Raw genomic sequence first — 21,078 nt, forward strand, 5'->3', positions numbered from 1 at the left:
TGCTGTCATTATGTGCCAGAAAAAAAAAAGACAGAGAAAGGTAATGGGCTTCAAAAACAAACCTAGAAGGGACTACTGCTGTTGCATCGTGTCTAAAACAGTCAAATTGATCATTATGCATTTGCATCCCAGAAAAAAAAAACTATCTTCCATTCACCCATCAACCACCTTAGGCCATTCTCTTCTTGTTCTCAATAGTTTAATGATCTTTCTTGAAAGACTTCTGTGTGGGTACTGGGGGAAAATATGCCTTCTCAGGTCAGGGCCAGCTTGCCCATGTCTGGAGAGGGCCTCTGATTCATTGCTGGAGCCTCACCTTGAATTCCTCTTCTACCATCAGACATTGCACCACCATCAGCCTTGAAAAAGCCTCATAACTCAGAATGACAATACAGAGAACATTAAGCCTACATACTTCAACAAAACGGCCTCCCTGCCGTCTCTGCTTCAAGTGATAAAGATTTCTCACAGCTTGCACAGGCCTCTGTAGCACTGGACTTGACGGCTGGCCCTCAGAAGGCCACTTCCAAGACCAAAGACATTTTTCTCTCCAGCTCTCTGTCTACAGGGGCCTCAATGTACCGCACAGTAATTTTGACAGTGATTGCTTGGAGCTATTATGCAAACATGGCACATGCCTTAGATCTCAAAACTGTAGTCAAATCTAGCTCAACTACCTCAAAACACATACTCATTCACATTTACACACTAAAACACAAATGCCAATTTCCCCAATTTTTATGATTGGAGAAAATTCACAACCTTCATTGTAAAAATCTACTCACTAGGTTTATGATGAACTGATATCAGTGGTGTAAGTCAAGATCACCAGGTCAAGTCTCACAATCCTGCAAACTCTGATATAACAAGAAAAGTTTCTGGTGGAGAAGACATTTTTCCTGGACCCGTAGAAGTTGGGCTCTACTGAAACTACCAGTTTTCAGCTGCCCTTGATCAAGACCCCTCAGCTCTCTTTTCTTAGCCCCAGTGCCCAACTTTTACCACTAGGCAAAGTATCAGAAGTTGAAGGATGACATTGTCAAACAGAAATGTTTTAAAAGTAAGTGACAAATTCGAGGGTGTATACATCAAAATTTATAAGCATACATGACATTTGCCAAGGACGTCAGCCAGTGCTATTTTCCATGATGCTGCAGCCAAAGACTGCAAGACAAGGCCATCTCAGTCCCTTGTCTCTCTCTAGGGCCTGATGATGGAATCTGAATTGTGGAACGCTGTGTGGTCTGTACAAACTAAACTCTGAGGGTTTAATTTAATATGCTCTGGCATTTATTTTGAATTAGAGCTCTACTTCATTATCATAACAGATGTCTGCCAGTTTAAACTTCTCATAGCAATGTTCACATAAATCAGCTGTGGCCAAAACAACTTTTGAAATGTTCTGTTCAGTAAGAAGATACTTATGGCTACTGAGCACTAGAAATGTTTTAGGTGCAACTGAAGAGCCAAGTTTTATTTATTTTAAATTTATATTTAGCCACAAGAGGCTAGTGGCCACCACATTGGACTGCACAAATTCTAGATGTTGATGACAGGATTGTGCTCACTTTCCCAGTATTTTGAAAAACCTAGGCTCACAACCTAGGCTAGAGCGACAAGTTGCTGAATAAGAGGAATCAAAATGAGGCTCGCATACATTAAATACTAAAATAAATGTAAGATTGTCTCCACTGATAAAGTGCTTACAAAGGAAATGATCAGTTGTAGTTGTTCCATGATTCTGGGCCCCCAAATGCTGATAAAAGGCTATGGAAAGAAATGAAAATGTCAGGTAAAGAGAGAATATATTGAAGAGATTCTTTGGAGAAAGTGGCTGCCTGTGCCTGTACCCTTCCCACAGTCTGGTGAGACAGAGATGAGAAAGACTTCTTGAGACATCTAATAGAGAGGACCTGGTTAGAGCTGGTTAAATCCTACTCAAGAAGACTCCCGCAACAGCAGGGGGACTCCAGCAGCAGTATCCTGGGCAACATGAACCCAGGGTTGTGAAGGTGAATGTTTAAGACTCCACTCTCTGAAGAGAGAGAGAAAATAATAAACTCTGAAGTGCTTTTGTTTTCTTTTGTGTGCACTTGCCAATTTCCGGAGTGCAAATTTCCACGGCCAATTTCAGTTATCAGTTTAAAGTCCCAGAATAACGGATTTGGGAATGGACATGTATATCAGCTTTTGTGAGCAGGCACAAGCCGGATCCACCACCCCACTGTGAGCCAGGAATGAAGGGAAGCAGCTTGTCTAGGAAATAAAATGATTTGCCCCACTGTCCAAGACTTGCTTTGCATGTGAGATGCAAGTCACAGGAGAGAAAGAATGAGTTTTACCCACTCTCCAGAGTGAGAGCGAACGCTGCGTGGCCAAGTGAGCGCTTTCCCTCCCCCTTATCTCTTTTCTGTCCTCTCTGTTCTTCAGACTTTGCAGAATATGAAATACTTTTGGAGCCTACAAGGAGTGGGGGAGAAAGCAAAACATTAAAGGAAAGCAGCTGCCAAGTACTGGCCTTAGCCCAGGAAAGAAAGAGGACACATCTCCTCTCGGCATGAAGGCTGAGGCATTGATTAATGGCACAGACTGATTCTAGTCTCTGAACTGAGCTTGTGTGTTTGGACTTACTATGATCTTCTATAATTTGCCAAATGTTTTTCTGGGTGTAATGGGAGCCAAAAACTAAAACTGATAGGTTGAGCTTTTATTATACCATTACTTATGCATATTCAACAGACTGTTGATGAAAATTTTCTCTTAATGGTTAAAAATAGAACCAGATTTTAGCATCCCTTCTTCCCTCTTTTCTCACAACATATCTCATTGTTATTAATATAAGAAATCATCACCACCAGGGATTCCTGAAATCTTGATCTTAAGATACACAATATGATATTTGGGGCAAACAGGTCACATATTCTCAATAACCATTCCTAAACAATGTATGCACCTGGAGGATGAAGGTAAAACCAACAAAATAGGAATCAGTACGTCCCCTGATGTGTAGAATAGTCAGCCCACTGAAGTCCGCCATAATTCTTATAGCTCCATAGTAGAGTACTTGCCTAGAATTCATGAAGTCCTGGGCTCAAATCTCAGCACATCAAAAACAAACAAATCCCAAAACCACTTAAAATTAAGAAAATAAAGAATAAAAAATAATTTTAGACTATTAATAAGAAAAGATAGCACTTAAGGAGTGTTCCAAAGTTCTCAAAATCAACTGAGCAATTTGTTAGTTTTCAATCTTAGAGTAGGCCCTGCCTTCCTGTATTTCAGGGGGCAAGACAAGGTGGACTGTGGGTTGTGGAGGCTGAACACTCCTGGCCAACTGCTGGACTCTAGGCTACTGCTGCATTAGCAAACCTCAGAGAGACTGGAAGACAATACTGTAAGGAAGAGCCTGTGAGATATAAAGAACTCTATAGTTAGACGGACCCAGAGGAGCTTAGTCTATAAAGACACTTTTTCTGTTCCTCCTTTCTAAAGCTGAACGCTATCCGTAGGCCTTAAAGTGACTTCTTCATCTTTATCAAATCCCAATCCTTGATGAGAAAAATCAGGAACACTCTAATTTCTCCTTATAATGAGGAGGAGTGGTCATAATTCTCCCATCAAAGGCAGGAGCTGTTCATCTTGAAAGTCTCTTCCTAAAATCCAATGTCTTTGCATGAAGCTATGCTCCCAGATCTCCTTTGGTGGAACAACTAAAAGAAGTTAGGGAATGTGTGTGCAGCTCCCACCAAAGTATGAGATAAACAAGCACATTGATCCATTCTTTTCCTCCAGTTCCCAGTACTTAGTCCTGTTATCTTCTGACTTTCAGCTAAGCACATTTAAGGCATGGATGTTGCCTACTCTACAATCCATGTAGAAGCTAAACACTGAGCTGAGAGCTCAGGAAGACTATCAAGACTTGCTAATGCCAAAAAAAATAAAATAAAATAAAATAAAAAAGACTTGCTAATGTCTGGTGAGCACCCAAAGTTTAAGGGGGAGAGTTACAGTGCTCCCCACCTGAGATGCTGAGAGATAGGTGTCACACAGAATGCTGTGCTTCATCTTTCACTCTACCTGCGCTTAGTTTCCTGAGTTTAAGCAGAAACTCAGATGATTCTTAATCCTTTCTGGATCTTAGAACTATTTGAGAATTTCCCAAAGCACCGAAATTCCCAAAACAGTGCACACATGCCCACAGTCAGATACTCCTCTGATCCTGCATATAATTTTAAGGCGGTCCAAGGATGACAGTCTCCCACCGCAGCCCCAGAGTGTGTGAACCAAGATTCTGTGGGTTCTGAGTTCAGAAGCCTCGTTTCCAGGCAGGTCCCCCACTGCTGAGGCCCTTCAAGAGTGTCACCGAATGTTCACTCCCTCGTCTGGCTCCTCCCGCCTTCTCCAGCTGGCTGGGATCCAGCTCGTGACTGCTTGCCAGTTGAGCTGCCACCATAGACTTCTCAGTGGCTGTTTCCTGGCTCTAGAGGAAACAACCAAATTCCCTTAAGCAAATCCTGTCTTAGTTACTGATTTTTTTCCCCACTTGAAGGTTTTTATAATCCTTGATTAAATTATAAACCACTACATCTGCCATCTGCTGCTTCATTCTCTTGAACCAAACCTCAGCTTCTTTGGGGCTCTTCAACTCAAAGGCAGCTGTATACTTTATTCTTCACTCATTTAAACACCAACATCTATTGTCAGCCATTTTCTAGGTGTCAGGGATATAGCAATGAATGAAACAGACCTCATCTTAATGCATTCCCTTCTAAACTAGTAATTCTAACTATTGTAGCTTTAAAACAACATAGTAATTACTATAATAATCCTATATGTAGTAGCTTCTATTCTAAATATTTAATATGCATTATATCATTATTTTTTAGAATACTCAATGAGGCAAGTGTTAATATTGTCCTCATTTTACAAATGTGAAAATCAAAAAATATGAGTAATTTATCTAAGCTAGAGAGGAACAAAAGACAGGATGCTTAGATTTAAACATCCAGCAGTTTCAATTTAAAATACCTTTAGATTCAATATCACGGGTTAGTTACAAAACAAAGTTCAACCCCTCAGTGCCATCAAAATGAACAGATGTCTCACCAAAAAACTTAGTTCATCAATGTGCATATAGTTCAGTAGCCGGGGGTTATTAGTGGCTGCCAACAGGCTCAAAATCAGCATAAATATATTTAGGAGGCACTGATGACTTTGTTAACCAGACAATGGACTGAAGACCCTGACAAGAGTATGATGTACATGAATGAGAAGGTGGGGCTGAGGATTACTGAAGCTGAGCTGACAGTCAAAGAACAAATAAGTTATTAAAAATATATTTTGCAGTTGCACACACATGTAATGGCGAACAGCAGAGATTATTGTAATCTTGACGCAATAACTGAAGAAAGTATAAAGTAGGTACTAAAAGGACTGACCAGTCTGAACAACATATTTTAAAAGAACAGTTTCTAGCCTAGATGCCCATCAACAGACAAATGGATAAAGAAAATATGATATATATATATATATGAATTTTATTTGAATATAAAGAAGAATGAATTAATGTCTTTTGCAGAATGGATCTTGAGACTATAATGTCAAGTGAAATAAGTTGGACACAGTTAAATATTGCATGGTTTCTTTTATATGAGAAACTCAAAATATAAGTAAAAAGTAAAGTAAAGGAGAGGTAAGAAACAGAAAGGCAGACTTTTTGGAGATGGGGAAGGGAATTAAGAAGGGGGAAAGATTGGTGTGGGAGGAAAAGGCATGTAGAAAATGATCAAGATATACGTATGTACAAATTCTCCAAAATAAATGTAAATGTTATATATCAATTTTCAAAAGATTTTCTTTAAAAAGAGCAGTTTCATGTTTCCATGGCTTTCAAAGACCTCAGTTCTTGCTAATAGAAACTCAAATGGCATTTAGGACTGGGATTAATTGAGAGCAGTAACTCCTAGACAAAGGTGAATCTGTGTTTAATGGGTTTGAATATTCTACAATTTGTGTGGCCCTCCTTAAAAATGACTAATACCAAAATTGGAGGCCTTGGAGGGGGGCACTGGACCATAAGCTATTTCGGCTTCACAGCCAAGCCATCTCTGCCCAAGAGGGTAGGAGATTCGGAGAGGAGGCCACTGAGAAGCACATATGTTAGTTTCAGGGCCGCAGTGCTAGTGATAAGACTGAAAGCCCAACTTGAAGAACTTTATGACCTACAGAACAAATATTTGGAGGTACCTTGATAAGAAGATGTAAGACAATCAGTGGAGCCCATCTGAGGGAGGCTTTTGGCAAGCCACCACTGAAAGATACACACCGGGCCAATTTGAATGAGCTACCATTTTGCTTATCAATTTTTTTTTGCTTATTAATTTTTAAATGCATATTGGGAAGCCAGCCTCCAGCTAGCCAGTACAGTATCAATGTACAATCTACCAAAAGACAGCTGCATGGGCGGACAAGGTGGAAAGATAAATCCCCTCTGGGCAAGTAGAGCCCCTTATCCCACTCCCCCGAAGTGGGTGGCGTGAAATAGCAATCTGCTGGTGCCTGTGATCAGGCAGAAGGCTTTCTTTCTCACTGTGTGATGTTGCACTTGTAGGGAGCAAAGCTGAGCGAGGGAAATGCAAAGTGGTTTCCAGGCCCAGTTCATCCTCTCAGCTGGGCCCTGCTGTGCAGTGTTTAATTTGCTCAACCAAACACAGCAGTCCAGGGTCTCAGGAGTACTGACTTCCACAGTGCGCCTAAAGGGACTTAAAACTGTACAATTCTCTGACCCAGAAAGTCCATTTCTTGGAATCTATTCTGTGAAAATTATTAGCAAAGGGACAAAGACACATGCTGAACTAGCAGTGTGGAAGTAGTATTTATGTAGAGAAAACCTGAAAACAACCTGTATGGCCAATAATAGAGAACGGATTAACTTGTGGCTCCCCCTTGTGATAAAATACTGACCTCCCACTAAACGAATTTTAAATAGCGGGAAGAAATGTTCATGGTGCAAGGAAGGACAACAGGCAGTGTGTTAGAAGATATGTGTCTGCTAAAGAAGTCTAGGAAGGAAAACACCAAAATACTGAAAGTGGTAATCTATAGGTAGCGGAATTATGGGCAACTTAAATTTTCTTTTTATAACTTTACACATCAAAATAACCCCTTGCTTTGCAAACACTATACTCTCATCATTATTGTAAACACACATTTTTAAATGATGTCCGGACTTGAAGGGTAGAGCGGGAACAGGGAGTGACCACAGCCTTGACCTGGCGGGGTACTAGTCACACCTCATTGACTTCCACTACTCCAGGGGTCTTGTGCCCTGGTGGCCCTGTGTCCAGTATTTCATTACCTTCCACCCCACTGTGATAGACTTACACTAAGCAACGTTATACTTGCCTCTGATAGCCACTGCCTCCCGCAGCATCTCCATGTTCTTAAATGCGGAGACAAAATAGCTGTGCATCACTGAAGATGCGTAGCCAGGTCGGGCCGTAGAAGGTGAAGCTCATGGGAGCGAAGCCGGAGCAGCTAATTGACTTAGCTATTTACTCCCAGATTTATGGGACACCACTGCTGAGTAATTAAATTTACTGAGCTATTTCCACAAGATATTAACTTTAAGTAATCCTCACTAAATATGAATTAAGAGCTGGGTTTAGGTTTTGTTTAGCTGGTTTTCATTTTAGAATCAGTGATTAAAGATTATTCAATTATGATAATGTGTTTCTTTTAGGAATTGCTTTTTGTTTTTTGTAGCTGAAGCTGATGAACACTATGCAGCCTGGATGATGATAATGATTTTGGGGAAAAAATACGAATCTCCTGCAAAGATCCAGTTCTTCTGCAAGGAGGGAGATGTGCTTTCTCCTAAACAAGCTTAGTTTTCATCTAAACTTAATTCTAGAATCATCTTTAATTCAAGATAGATTTTCTCTCTAGGGTTAGAGATGGACAGAGATCTGGGCAGCATGTTTTTAGTGATTTGAATCCTAGGCACACTTAGCATCCTAGACCACTTTAGTGCATTGTGGGAGAAATCAGAAGTGTTGTGACAATTCAGCTGAATTGATAACTTGCTTGGCTTAGGAGCTGCCTAGCGGATAAGTAAGGCACTGGATGAGTCAGGGAGGAACGACCTTGGGGTCTGTGTCTGGCCCACCGCCTCTTCCTACCTAGCACTGTTCCTCTACTCTGATTCTGGGCCACCATGAACTAAGTGACATTGTTCTGCCACCCCTTCCACCATGATGTTTCTGCCTTGGAGCCAGCCAACCATGGAATTAACACCCTGAAACCATGAGTCAAAATAAAACTCTCTTCTTTTGGTTGTGTATGTCAAGTTTTTGGTCCCAGCAATAGGAAACTAAATAATACAAGGGCTCCGAGTTCAATCGTCATAATTAAGTATTAGCATAAAATGGGCAGAAAGAGACATTCAGTACCCAAATCTTCCCCAAAGAAAGGAAGGAGAGGTCCCACTTGACTCATACAGACAGGACTGCCAGCCTGGCCTAGCTTCTGCTTCCCAAAACTACTCTTGTTTCAAGCTTCATCCACAAAGTTTATTGAATGCGAGATGCTGATGCTCAAAACATCCCTGGTGAGTATGTAATCAGCACTCCCTCTGGCAAGTACTTAGCAGCCACTGGAGCAGAAGTCAAATCCAGATACAAACTGACACATGGGAAAATTACAGCTCCTGGCTTTGCAGGAGCCCAAGCTCTCTCCACAGTCCAAGCTCTCTCATGGAATCAAAGATGCTCACCAGAAACAGAAGAGGAAACACAAACTTCTGAATAAGGCTAGACCTGGGATTTAAGTCTCCCTAAATTTGGCAATTCTGCTTTGCTATGTCTCTGTATTTCTAAAACAGGGCTATAGCACATAACTCACGGAGGGTACCATGATGTCAGTAAGAAATAGTATACAGAAATGCCTGGCACAGTTACTGGATGTAGGAATTGCTTCTTTCCATGGCTCCCAGGATTCTTCTCTCATTCAATCCCTGATACCAGTGGTTCTGAACTCCAGCTACACTTTCGAGTCGCCTGTGAAAAATCTGGATGCTTGTATCAATTGCATTAATTAATCTTTTCATGCGTAAGAAATTATCCCAAAGCTTAATAGCTTGAGAAACATACAGTTATTGTCTCACGGTTTCTGGGGATTGGGAATAATTGCATAATTCTTGCCACTTTCTGAATCAGTTCTGAAAGTTCTCTTTCATGAGCGTCTTTATGAGGTATGATAAAAATCATGGTGAATGCTGCTACTGAGTGCTATTCAACGGAAATGTGGCTCATAAAAACATTATAGTTTGTCCTCATCCACCTTATTCAACAGATCTGAAACTGCAACTTCCGGCTCTTCCCCAAAGTCAAAATCACCATAAAAGTAACATATTTGAATTGATTGAGGTCATCAAGGCAGCCACAAAAGCACAACTACAGACACTCATGAAAAGGAACTTCCAGAACTGGTTGGGGGGATGGGCTTTAGCTGCCTCCTTCAAAAATGCGGGGTCCCGAGTTTGATCCCTGGTACCAAAAGAAAAAAAAAAAAGAACTTCCAGACTTCCTCAGAAAGTAGCAAGAGTGATGGGATGTGTGTTTGAAGCAAGGGGAGAGTATTTTTAGGGGGATTATGATTTTATTTAATACTTTTTTAAAAATTTAAACACAGTCCTATTCTTCTATCATCCCTCATGCTTCCAAGCTCACTCATGGAGCTGATGGCCAGAATTCCCCACCAGGCGGGCCTCTCTACCAGGCTGTTCCTCATATGATGTCTGTCTTTCTCCAAAGCAGTGCCCCTTTGCCTCTTATGACTTGGTCTAATTCTCATAGCTTCACTTCTCCCTTATACTTATTAATTAGAAATAAGTCACTAAGTTCCACTTACACTCAGTAGAATAGAACTACAAAAGTGTATGAACATTAGGGGAAAGTTCACTGGTAACCATCTCGGAGGTTGGCTTCCCCAGGCCCCATTTTGACTGGCTTGGGGCCCAGGTATCTTTCTTTCTTTTTCTTTCTTTCTTTCTTTCTTTCTTTCTTTCTTTCTTTCTTTCTTTCTTCTTTCTTTCTTTCTTTCTTTCTCTCTCTCTCTCTCTCTCTCTCTCTCATCTACCTCTCTCTCTCTCTATCTTTCTTCTTCTCCTCCTCTTCCACCTTCTTTTTGTAACTCTAATGTGTCACTAAAATTAGAAACTACAACAACATCCTAAAGTTCTTCTTGATACTTTCTCCTCAGCTCAACTCTATCAATTTAATCCCTTCCTTTGGCAGGTCCTTAATTGTCTCATTATTTCCCACTGCTAAATTCTCTTTGGTCCTAATCAGTCAAGCCAGAAGCAAAAGGCAGCAAAACTCAGGGAGAAGGACCCTTCAAATTCAGGGAAACCGGAGGCAGTGGGGTTGAAGTCCAGAGCAAACAGCATCTGATATTATGACCTCCTGGCAGACTGGGGACCTCCTGGGACAAGTTGGTAAGGGACCAAAGTCAGGGACTAGACAAAATTGGGAATAAGAAATGCCCAAGGAGCTGGGCATGAGCACCAGTGGGCCAGAGAACAGTCATGTGTTACCAAGAGTAAGGAGAGCCCCCACGCCAGAGCAGTTGGCTGGCTCACTCCAGCTGTCTTACTACTCTTAACTCAGGAGAGCCAAACTCCAACCTCTTCCCCAAAACTCCAGTCAAAAGCAGCCTGAACTACGAATGTGGAAGAAAACAGGCCTTGCTTCCTGGCAGAGCCAATTTTCCTAACACAAGCTCCCCTCAACCCCTCTGCCAGTAAACAAGCTTTCCTGGCTCATTATAATGTTGGCATTGCCACTTGCAAGATGAAAGTTGCCTGCAACAAAAATAAACATAAAACGTTCATGAGATACATATCACGGGGGAATGAGATGTCCATCATCACAGATGGCTTATTCATCTCTGTGTAATGAAACCAAAATTATGCATTTCCAGCATGTTCCCTTCTCACTAAAGAGGAACCTGGCTTTGCCTGAGCAGTTTCTGTATGCACTTCCCTTTTGGTTCTTTGGCCTTTTGCAAAACATAATCTACAGAAAGAGGAAAGACAGAAGGACAAGAGATCAGAGCAAGGATTTGGAAATGGCTCAGTAGGCTTGGTTCTGGAAGGAGTGGGAGAGAATTTGCAACATATGAGAAAAAATGATAGAAGATAAAAAGTGTTATAAAAAGAAATGTTTCTCGGGACTATTGAGTCCTTTTAAAAATGCCCAAGAATAGCAATTTTTAAAAAATGGTTATTTGAAAATGTATAAATACCGAATAATTTCTCTAACGTGAGAAACTGAAAGTGTAAATAAGGACTCAAAGGTATAATAGATAATGTGAAATAGGAAGAAAAGGTGCAAAGGGGAAGGGGAATTGGTAGGGGTAGGAAAAAGAAAGATGGGAATGGAATTAACATGAGAAAAAGAAAAAATGGAAACAAAGTCTTTGTAGACAGGGAAAGGTGGAGGGGTTGAAGGGAGGGCAGGGGAAGAGGGAAATAAAGAACTAAGATGGATTATGTGAAGGTGAAAATTTCCAAAGATGAATATCATTATACTGTATACCTTAGATGTACCAATAAAATGAATTAATTAAAAAAAATTTTTATTTAATGGATGAATTTTAAAAATTGTTTTGTGATTGGAATATATAGATTCCTACTTATTATGTTCAATAGTATCTACATTGCATGTTGAATAAATATCACATGCCCAGAATTTTTCAGAGACACTATTGTACAAAAGACGAAGTAGGAGAGTAATGAGGGCCGTAGGACAGTGCATCATCAGTGTGTGATTTAGGACTTCCTTTCTGAATGCCTGTGTCCATGCAGTCTGCCATGACCTCCTACTCCAACCAAAGATAGATGCCTAAAGTCTACCTCGACTCTCCCTCTTCCTCAGCATACCTCTGCTCCCCTGCCTCATCAACGAGCTAGTGAATTACTAATTTCCATAATTTTATCTTCTAATGTTTCTTACATTTAAGCCTTTCCTTTGTCCTCATGTCTCAGCACAGTCCCTTACCATTTCTCTTATAGGCTCATACCTACAAACTAGCTTATTAATCACCCATCACCTAGAGATTCCAGATCTAACCTTTTCCTTGAAATTCTTCACCGACTCCCTCCTCCTTAAATAAAGTTCAAAGGCATCAAAAGTTCTTTTTGATGTGGCCCTTATCTAAACACTAGCTGGCCATGGTGCCCATTTAGAGTGCCAGGAGCTTCCATGCGTTTTACACCTTTTCGCTCAGGCTCTTCCCTCCTGCTGGATTGCCATTCTGGCCCACTACCTGTATGAGGGCCCCACCTACAAAGCACCTGCTGTGTCTGCCCAGGATTGCTTCAATGACCACTCATCCTTCACACAACTAAACCCTCTTTATTATCTCCATGGTGTTCCCACAGGGAATTTTACCCCAGTATTCCTAACTTTGTTGCACTCAAGGATATTTAAAGATTCTTAAGTGTAGGGCTTTATCCTATTAGTATTATAAAAATTATAGTTCCATTATTAGGAATATTGTGCATGACCATCTGTCAAGTACCTAATGTGGCAAAGCCAATGCTGTTTCTAATATACCATACAATCTTGCTCTCTTGCTCTCTCTCTCTGTCATCATTTTTAGTATTTTTTCATAGCATCTTGTCTTAGTTACTTTACTTGTTGCTGAGACAAAATACGCTATGACTAAAATTGCAGGAGGAAAATTTGTATAGGTTTCAGCTCATAGTTGTCTGGCTCCAAGGCAGGGTGGCATGGAAGAAGGACATCCCAGAAGAAAAACAATTCATAGCAGGCAGAAGGCAGCAAGGCAAGAAGCAGCAAGCTCCAAGTGACCCTCTTCTGTCCCTTATATCCTATCCAGGTTACCAATCCACAGGGCAGGCAGCACTTGCAACCAGGGTGAGGCAGCTTTGATCCTAGTGTTGTGCCATGAATCAATTCCAGCATCATATCCTTGATCCCAGAATCACACACTTCTGAACAGCCCCATCAATAACTGCATGAAGTTTTGGGGGAACACCTAGATAGAAGCCATAACACACCTGCTGGTACATAGAAGGCACTCAGTAAAAATGGGTAAATACACCTCAACAAATGAGTATCTACTTGCTGAGAACAAGGAGAGAGAGTTTGAGTTTGATCTTGCTATTCATCTTCTCTGACAAACCAGAGGCCTGTATGCTCTTATCCTACTTTTGACTCCAAAAAAGTGGGTTTCAGGAATAAATGAAGCAAATCTTAATAATTTTTGAGTCTGATTTGATGGTAATGTGGTTTTATTTTTCTATTTCCTCTCCTTTTTAGCTCATTTGAAAGTTACCATAAGAAGAAGAAAAATATTATGCAGTATTGCTTTAGATCTTGCCTTACTCTGGCCTTGCCTGTGACTATGTGGTGGTTCCCTAACTCCTCTCCCAAGCCAGCCTTTTTCCTAATAAGCAATCAGACCACTCTCAGCCAGGTTGCCATGGTGAGTACAAATCCACTGCAACGCAATATATATTTTATCCGGTGGAATTGCTATTCAGTGCATGCATTGGCTCTTGGCTGGGTCTGATGTGCCTGGGTGACGTATGCAGCAGTGATTCAGGCCCTTCTGGTCCTCTGCAGAGGCAATGCTTTCTCAGAGGACAGCCCAGGGTGTGTGAGATGTGGCTAGTGACAGGCATGATGACAGCAAGATTTATCTGCTAGGCAGGAAAATGGTTAGTGATACTTTTCATTTCCAGGACAGGACCCAGGCTCAGTGGCAAAGCTGCTCAGTCTATAGCCTGGAACAAATGGGATTTTCCTTACTCTCTGCAAAACTTCAGCCAGATCTCTCAGTAGAGGAGCGTCATAGCTTAAAGCCCAGCAAGACATTCAACACTCCTGTAGTGATGTGCAGCAAGCAATTACATTTGATCAAGCATCAAACCTTGTAAAATTCTGAGGGAGAAAAGCTGGCTTTACATTAGTTTGTTATATAAAGGCTGGAGCGGAAGGCAGAGTAAGTTTGGGGGTCAGTTCAACACAGATTCCAAGTCCAACTTTGCAGCCTTTGACAATATCTAAACAGCCCAAGTGACCCCTGTCTTAGGTAAAAGATATTGATAGACTTTATTTAAATACTTTATTTTATTTATTTTTTTTTACTTTAATAATACTTTAATAATTTTTTTACTTTTTTTTTAAATTTAAATAAAAAGCCAACAGGCACTGGAACATGAGTTCTCAACAAGTGATATTGTTCTAGAATATTTTGAGAGTTCATGATGTTCTAGGAGGTACCCAAGAGAGAAAATGAGTGTTGACTTTACAGGTTAGAAAGTGAAGACCATGAAAAGGGAACAGAAATCATAAATTACATTAAAATAGGTTAAGAGATCAGAGAAATTAGTGGAAAGCTAATAGAAACACAGGCAAGTAAGGTCAATAAAGCTTCTCATACATATTTAGTCTTCTCATACATATTCTCATACACATTTCAGTCTCTCAGGACTTGCTTCTGGTTTTACAAAACATTAAATCATTTCAAAAGTGTAAATAGGGTTCAAATGGTATGACTGAGAGTGTGAAATGGGAAGAAAAAGGCTAAAGGGGAAGTGGGACGCGGGGGAGGAAATAAGGGAAAAGAAACAAATGCGAAAAAAGGAAAAAATGGAAACAAAGTCTTTGTAAATAGGGGAGGGTGAAGGGAGAGAAGGGAGGGCAGGGGTGTGGGGAAAAAACAAGAACCAAGATACGTCATGTAAAGGTACAAGGTCCCAATGATAAATGTAACCTTACTGTTTGCTTTAAATGCACCAATATACTTAATGGGGAAACAATCCCATTTCATTAGTTTGAATGCTTTGACAATGACACGTGAAAGCCCCACAGTGCCGGAGCAGTGCTCAGCTAAATGCTGACCTCAACACCCACTGCGCATGAAAAGAATCCGGATAGTGGTGTAGAGGCTGCTAAAACAAGCCGTTTTCCTACGTTACACTTCTTCTATGTATTTCCCCCTCTGTCAAACACTGCAGTTCATTAATTTTGTGGGATTCCAGACCCAGCGTCTGTAATTCTCAGTTAGGGCTATCCAGAGGCTGCAGCAGGCAGACAAGCACGACCCATTCCCAGCCACCACAGGCCAGTGCCAGGCCCGAGACTATGGGATCAGACTGAGAGGTGCAGCTTCAATGCAGATGTCTAACATCTGTGTGATTTGTGGTCTCCTTACTTTATGATGAGAGCTGGTAAAGGCTGTCAGGGAGCGTTTTGATGCCACTTGTGTTCATTTCCAACAATAAATTGTGATGGTATTGCTAGAGTGAACGTATCAGACAGTCAGAACCTATTATGGTGGGAGGGTAGCAGCATCCTGGGGAAATCACAACACAGGATGCAAAAGGCTATCTTCAAGTGTCACTTAGGGCATATTTTTAAATAGGCAGGAAATTAGGAATATAGTCATCAGGAGTCCCACGGCCATACTAGCTTGGACACATGGTTATCTAACCATCAGGCTGTATGTAGCCTAGAGAAGGGCTGACGGCCATCACAGTGAGACTCCAAAGTCAATCAGCCATCTGCGTGTGCAACTGTCAAACCTAATGGTCTGATTATACTTCATGTTTGTACCATGACGCTATATGTGGGTTACAGATTATCCCCTAACCTGTTAAACAGTGCTATACTCACTTCTATCTCACTCCTGCTTTGTTTTTTTCCTAGCTCAGTTAACCCTCATGCTTTATTCCGAAACTTTACACACTTCTCCATGGCACACAATCACCCCCCCAAACAATCTCTCTGACAACTGACGGCAAAATTAATCTTTCATATCAAACGCTTCTCAGAGCCATCAATGATGTTTCACACCTATTTTTTTTCCTTTTTTCATTATTGGTACATTTTGGGTATATAATACAGTTACATTCATCATTGGGATCTTGTACCTTTACATGACAGATCTTGGTTCTCATTTTTCCTCCATACCCCTGACCTCCCTGCACCCCTCCACCCTTCCCTATTTACAGAGACTTTGTTTCCATTTTTTCCTTTTCTCTTATTAAACACAGCCATACCATACCATGTGGCCAATGTGCTACGTGGGCCTGGTTTTCTGGGGAAGCTTTTCAAGTCCTGCAATTGTAGACAATTTTGTGTGTGTGTGTGTGTGTGTGTGTGTGTGTGTGTGTGTGTGTGTGTGTTTCTTACTTGATATTAAACTCTGACAGCAGAGATAGTGCCAGTATATAATAGGTGTGCATTAAATATTTGCCAAATGACGAAATGAATGGACCTGTTCCGTCGTATAGGCTGGTAATATGAACTAGCAAAGTTCTCCTTAAAAGTAATTTGCCTCTATCAATATTCATTAAAATATTCATAATCTTTGACCTTAAAACAATATTTCTGAGAATATATTCTAAGTCAATTTTCAGTGGGGAAATGACATTTATGAGGTACTGCTTATAATAATGAAATGTCAGATGAGCTTAAAGCAATAATAAGAGAGTGGTTAAGTAAATTAAGGTAAATCCACTCAAATGAGTACTATAAAGTCAATACAAATTATTGTAAAGGCCAACATGAAACATTTTTATAACCTATTTCTTTTTTTAAAGTATTGAAAATTAAAACTATATTTTATTTTACTTACCTAATAAAGATGGTTTTTTAAAAAGTACTCAAAATAGTAATATTATAGGGCAAATTCTTCTTTATTTAAATTTTTGCTTATGTCATAGTATAAGATCACCGTCCTCCCCAAAAGATGGACACTTAGCTTCCTGCCCCACAGAATAAAACCCAGACCAGCCTCACATTTCAAACACCAAATAGTTTCCGCAAAGCATATATTTCCATGCTCGGTGTTTATCTTTTGGGTCAGTTATATGGTACATACCCTAAAAGCACAGAAATAAAAACTATGTCACTCAGTTATTTCCTATGAAGGGAATACCTGTGTGATGACACACACATCCAATTCCTAACTATCTTGCCTCCCCCAGGAAGGAAACTGTCATCTCAACTCGTATTCATTTGTTTCCTTATTGTTTTACCATATAAACATTATCACAAACTATCATAGTTAAAGTTTTCTTGGAGCTAACTTAAATAAGTGAAATGTTTTATTTTATTTTTTCAGTGCTGGCGACCAAATCTAGAGCCTTGCACATGCTACAGAGGCACTCTACCACAGAACTACATGCCCAGCCCCCAAATTCACACATTTTAAATTATATTCGGCTTTTCCTTCAGCATTATGCTGTTCACATGTATCTTTGATGTTATATGTAGCTATAACTTGTTCATTTTCTTTACTGGCCAGAATTCCTTCACAGGAATATATATATATTTAGTTAGGGAAATTTCCAATATGTGATTATCATGAATTATACTGCTCTGAAACTTCTAGTAAATACTTCTTGGTGCTCACATTTATGTATTATGTCAGGTGTGTGCCTACAGTGGCTCCAGCTAAGTGATGTTGACTTCTGACCAACAAACTGAGATAATGAGCGGATCCTATCCTATGATACCAGGTTTTCGGTAATTTATTAATTACTGCACAAACAGAAAATTATTGCAAGGGGCCATCAACTCTCTGGGAGAACGGTCCAGAACCAGGAACAGCAAGGGCAGAGGCCCTGCGCTGACAGTGCACTGCACATACTGAAAGAACAGTCAGTCAACCAGTGATGGAACAGAGGTTAGAAGTTGGAACAGAGTGACAGAGAATGTTAGGAGATAAAATCAAAGATACAATTAAGGGTCAGATCATGTGTCACCTTGTAGACCTTTAGAATTTCACAGGAAGTTAGCGGAGAATTCTGAGCAGGAGAATGATGTAAGAAAGTTTGCATCTTCACACTGGCATAGGAAAAGACTTTATGAACAAATCCTCAGTAGCACGGGAACTAGCAGAAAGAATCAACAACTGGGATCTCATCTTACTAAAAAGCTTCTGTACTTCAAAAGAAACCACCAGCAGAACTAAGAGACTATCTACAATGTGGGAAAAAATTTTTACCAGCTGTTCCTCAGACAAAGGACTATTATCAAGAATATATAAAGAACTCAAAACAATCAGCCCCCCCAAATATAAAGACCCGATTCAAAAATGGGCATCCGAAATGAGCAGACATTTCTCAGACAAAGAAGTAAAAGTATGAAAGTAAATATATGAGTAAATATATGAAAAAATGTTCCACATCACTGATCATTCGAGAGATGCAGATGAAAACAACACTGAGATTCCACCTCACCCCACAAAAAATGGCTGCTATCAAGAAATCAAACAATAACAAATGTTGGCAGGGTTGTGGGGAGAAAGGAACCCTTCTCCATTGTTGGTGGGAGTGCAGACTGGTGCAACCACTATGGAAATCAATATGGAGATACCTCAAAGAGCTTGGACTGGAGATTCCATTTGACCCAGCCATCCCTCTGCTGGGTATCTTTCCAAAAGAACTAAAAGAATCATATCACAGAGAAGTATGCGCACCATGTTTATAGTGGCACAGTTTGTAATAGCTAAATGTTGGAAACAGCCCATTTGCCCATCCGCTGGAAGCTGGATAAAGAAGATGTGGTTTTTCTGTAAAATGGAATATTACTCAGCCATAAAGAATGAGAAAATAGATTCATTCATAGGAAAATGGATACATATTGAAGATATTCTCCTAAGTGAAATAAATAAGTCACACATGTGTAAATACCGAATAGTTTCTCTGGTGTGAATAATCTGCAACAATGCATAAGATTCTAATAAGATTACTGACATTTAGAAATGGGAAGAAAGGAGCTAAAGGTGTAGGGAAGGTGGGATGGGTAGGGGAAGGGTAATAAGGGAAAAGAAAAATATGTGAGATAATGAAAAGATGGAAATAAAGTGTTTGTAGATGGGGAGGGGAGGAGGGGGTGAAGGGAGGGCAGGGGTAAGGGGAAAAAATGAGAATCAAGACCTGTCATGTAGAGGTAGAAGATCCCAACAATGAATGTAACTGTACTGTATCCCTAAAATGTACCAATAAACTCAATTAAAGCTGAATAAAAAAAGAAAGTTTGCATCTTCAAAGGCTGCCTCTTGCTATCATGTAGTAATTCACTATGTAGAGACAAATGTAGATGCAAGAACAGTCAGGCATATACTGTGGGAGAGAAAGAGAGATCTTTGGGGCTGGGTACCAGGAAAGGGAGGTGAGAAATTGAATACTAAATGTATTTTAAAGCTACAACGCACATGATTTTCTAATGGATGGGATGTAGAATGTGACAGAAGTGATACTCGGAGATGTTGAGTAGGTAGGTGGGTGTGCAAGTCTGGAGTTTATAGAAACTGACGGCATCAGATGATATTCAAAGCTTAAGACTAGAAGAAATTTTCCAGGGAGCGAATGTAATTGGAAAGAAAAACGCACTGTGAGGCAGGCAATATTTAGAGATCTAGGAGAGGTGGAGCCAAGCAATGAGGTCTGGGGAAAGCCAAAGCTAGGGCTCAGAAGCCGAGGAAGAAAGGTTGCCAGGAGTAGTGCGTCAACTGTGTCAAACACTGCTAGCAGGCTGAGGGAGAGGAGGCAGAGAGGTAACCCTGGATCTGCAGCAGGGAGGGCCCTGGTGATCCGAGCAAGACTGGAGTGAGAGGGTAAAAGCCTATTTAGACGACCTTGAAAGGGTATAAAAGAAGACGAAGAGAAGACGGTGAGTACAGACTTTTAAAAGTAATCTTATTTCAAAGAAAAGTAGGGAAACGGGGCTGAAGCAGGAGGAAAAGGAAGGATCAAGAGAGAATAATTTTGTTTAATCTGCAAGCTGAGTCCTATGTGCCCAGCGTTGCGTGATGACCCAGCTGAGAGAGTTTCCACTGAGTAGAATACTGCGACAGGCTCACAGGTCAGGACTCAGGGCAGGGAAAGGAGGCAGAGTGGATGGATATGGAGGCCTGCGGGCTGGAGGATTCACCGGGAGAACATTGTCCTGTGGATGTGATAATGACCACCAGTAACGGAGATGCAGCACTGGGTCACTTAGAGTGGGAAACGCTTTCATCCCCTCACTGGAGTTCCAGTGAGGTGGGGCTGATTTAATTTAATTTAAGGATTTTATTTATTTTATTTTATTTACGGATTTTATTTACATCACAGGCAAAGAAAATAACACTTCAAAGAGATTAAGCATCTCGTATTGGGTCACTCATCAAGAAGGTCAGAGTCTCAGGTCTCTGAGGACAATATTAGAGAGAGAATATGGACAATCCTGCTTAAAACATCTAGAGATTACCCGGAGTTGGTCAGTCCTGTCTAGAGGTGAGAAAAACCACGAAGAAACACCTATGTAAACCAGAATAGAGGGTTGCAGAAAAGAGATAAAATCAAAAAGAAAAAAGAATAAAATTATAATAGGGATGAGATTTTATACCTGATTTTTATCTACTTACATAAATTTTGTGCCCAGAGAGCTTACCCAGCGTGACAAAGCCCTTGGAACTCATATCCCAAATGTCACCTGGACAAAAATTACTGATTCCAAAGCCTCATCTATGCTGACACTTGTCCACCATTGATATTTTCTGGTGGCATACACAGAGTCCCACCGAGCACTCTGTCCACTGTGGAGTCCTTTGTTTCTGCTTTGTTCCTTTCAAGCTCTTATTACCACCTACTGTTAGTCATGATTGTGATGTGTCCTTCCCCATAGCCACTGCTGTCCATATTCAGTGGATAAAATATTTGGTCTGGGCCAAGAGTTGACGTCCCTGCTGTCCTAGGATAGCCAGTTGGAGCAGGACCCAGTGTAACAGGGAGCAAACTTTAATCCCCTTCCTACTCTCCCTGACTAACCTGACTAACTGGATAAACTGCAGGATCTTCATCAGAATCAGAAAACACAGGGAAGAGGTGTGGTGAGTGTCATGGCTGACGATGAACACCTCACGGTCATTCTTGAGTTGTATAAGGGGCTTTAGGAATTCCTCTGGGTCTATTAATTTAAAGGTGGTGAGCAAAGAAAAGCATGCTCTGGCAGGGTTCTCTACATCTTATGAAGGAGCTGAGTGTGATATTGG

This window comes from Fukomys damarensis, unplaced genomic scaffold (assembly GCF_012274545.1).
Source record: "Fukomys damarensis isolate Sample0158 unplaced genomic scaffold, DMR_v1.0_HiC HiC_scaffold_21, whole genome shotgun sequence".
Taxonomy (NCBI): domain Eukaryota; kingdom Metazoa; phylum Chordata; class Mammalia; order Rodentia; family Bathyergidae; genus Fukomys; species Fukomys damarensis.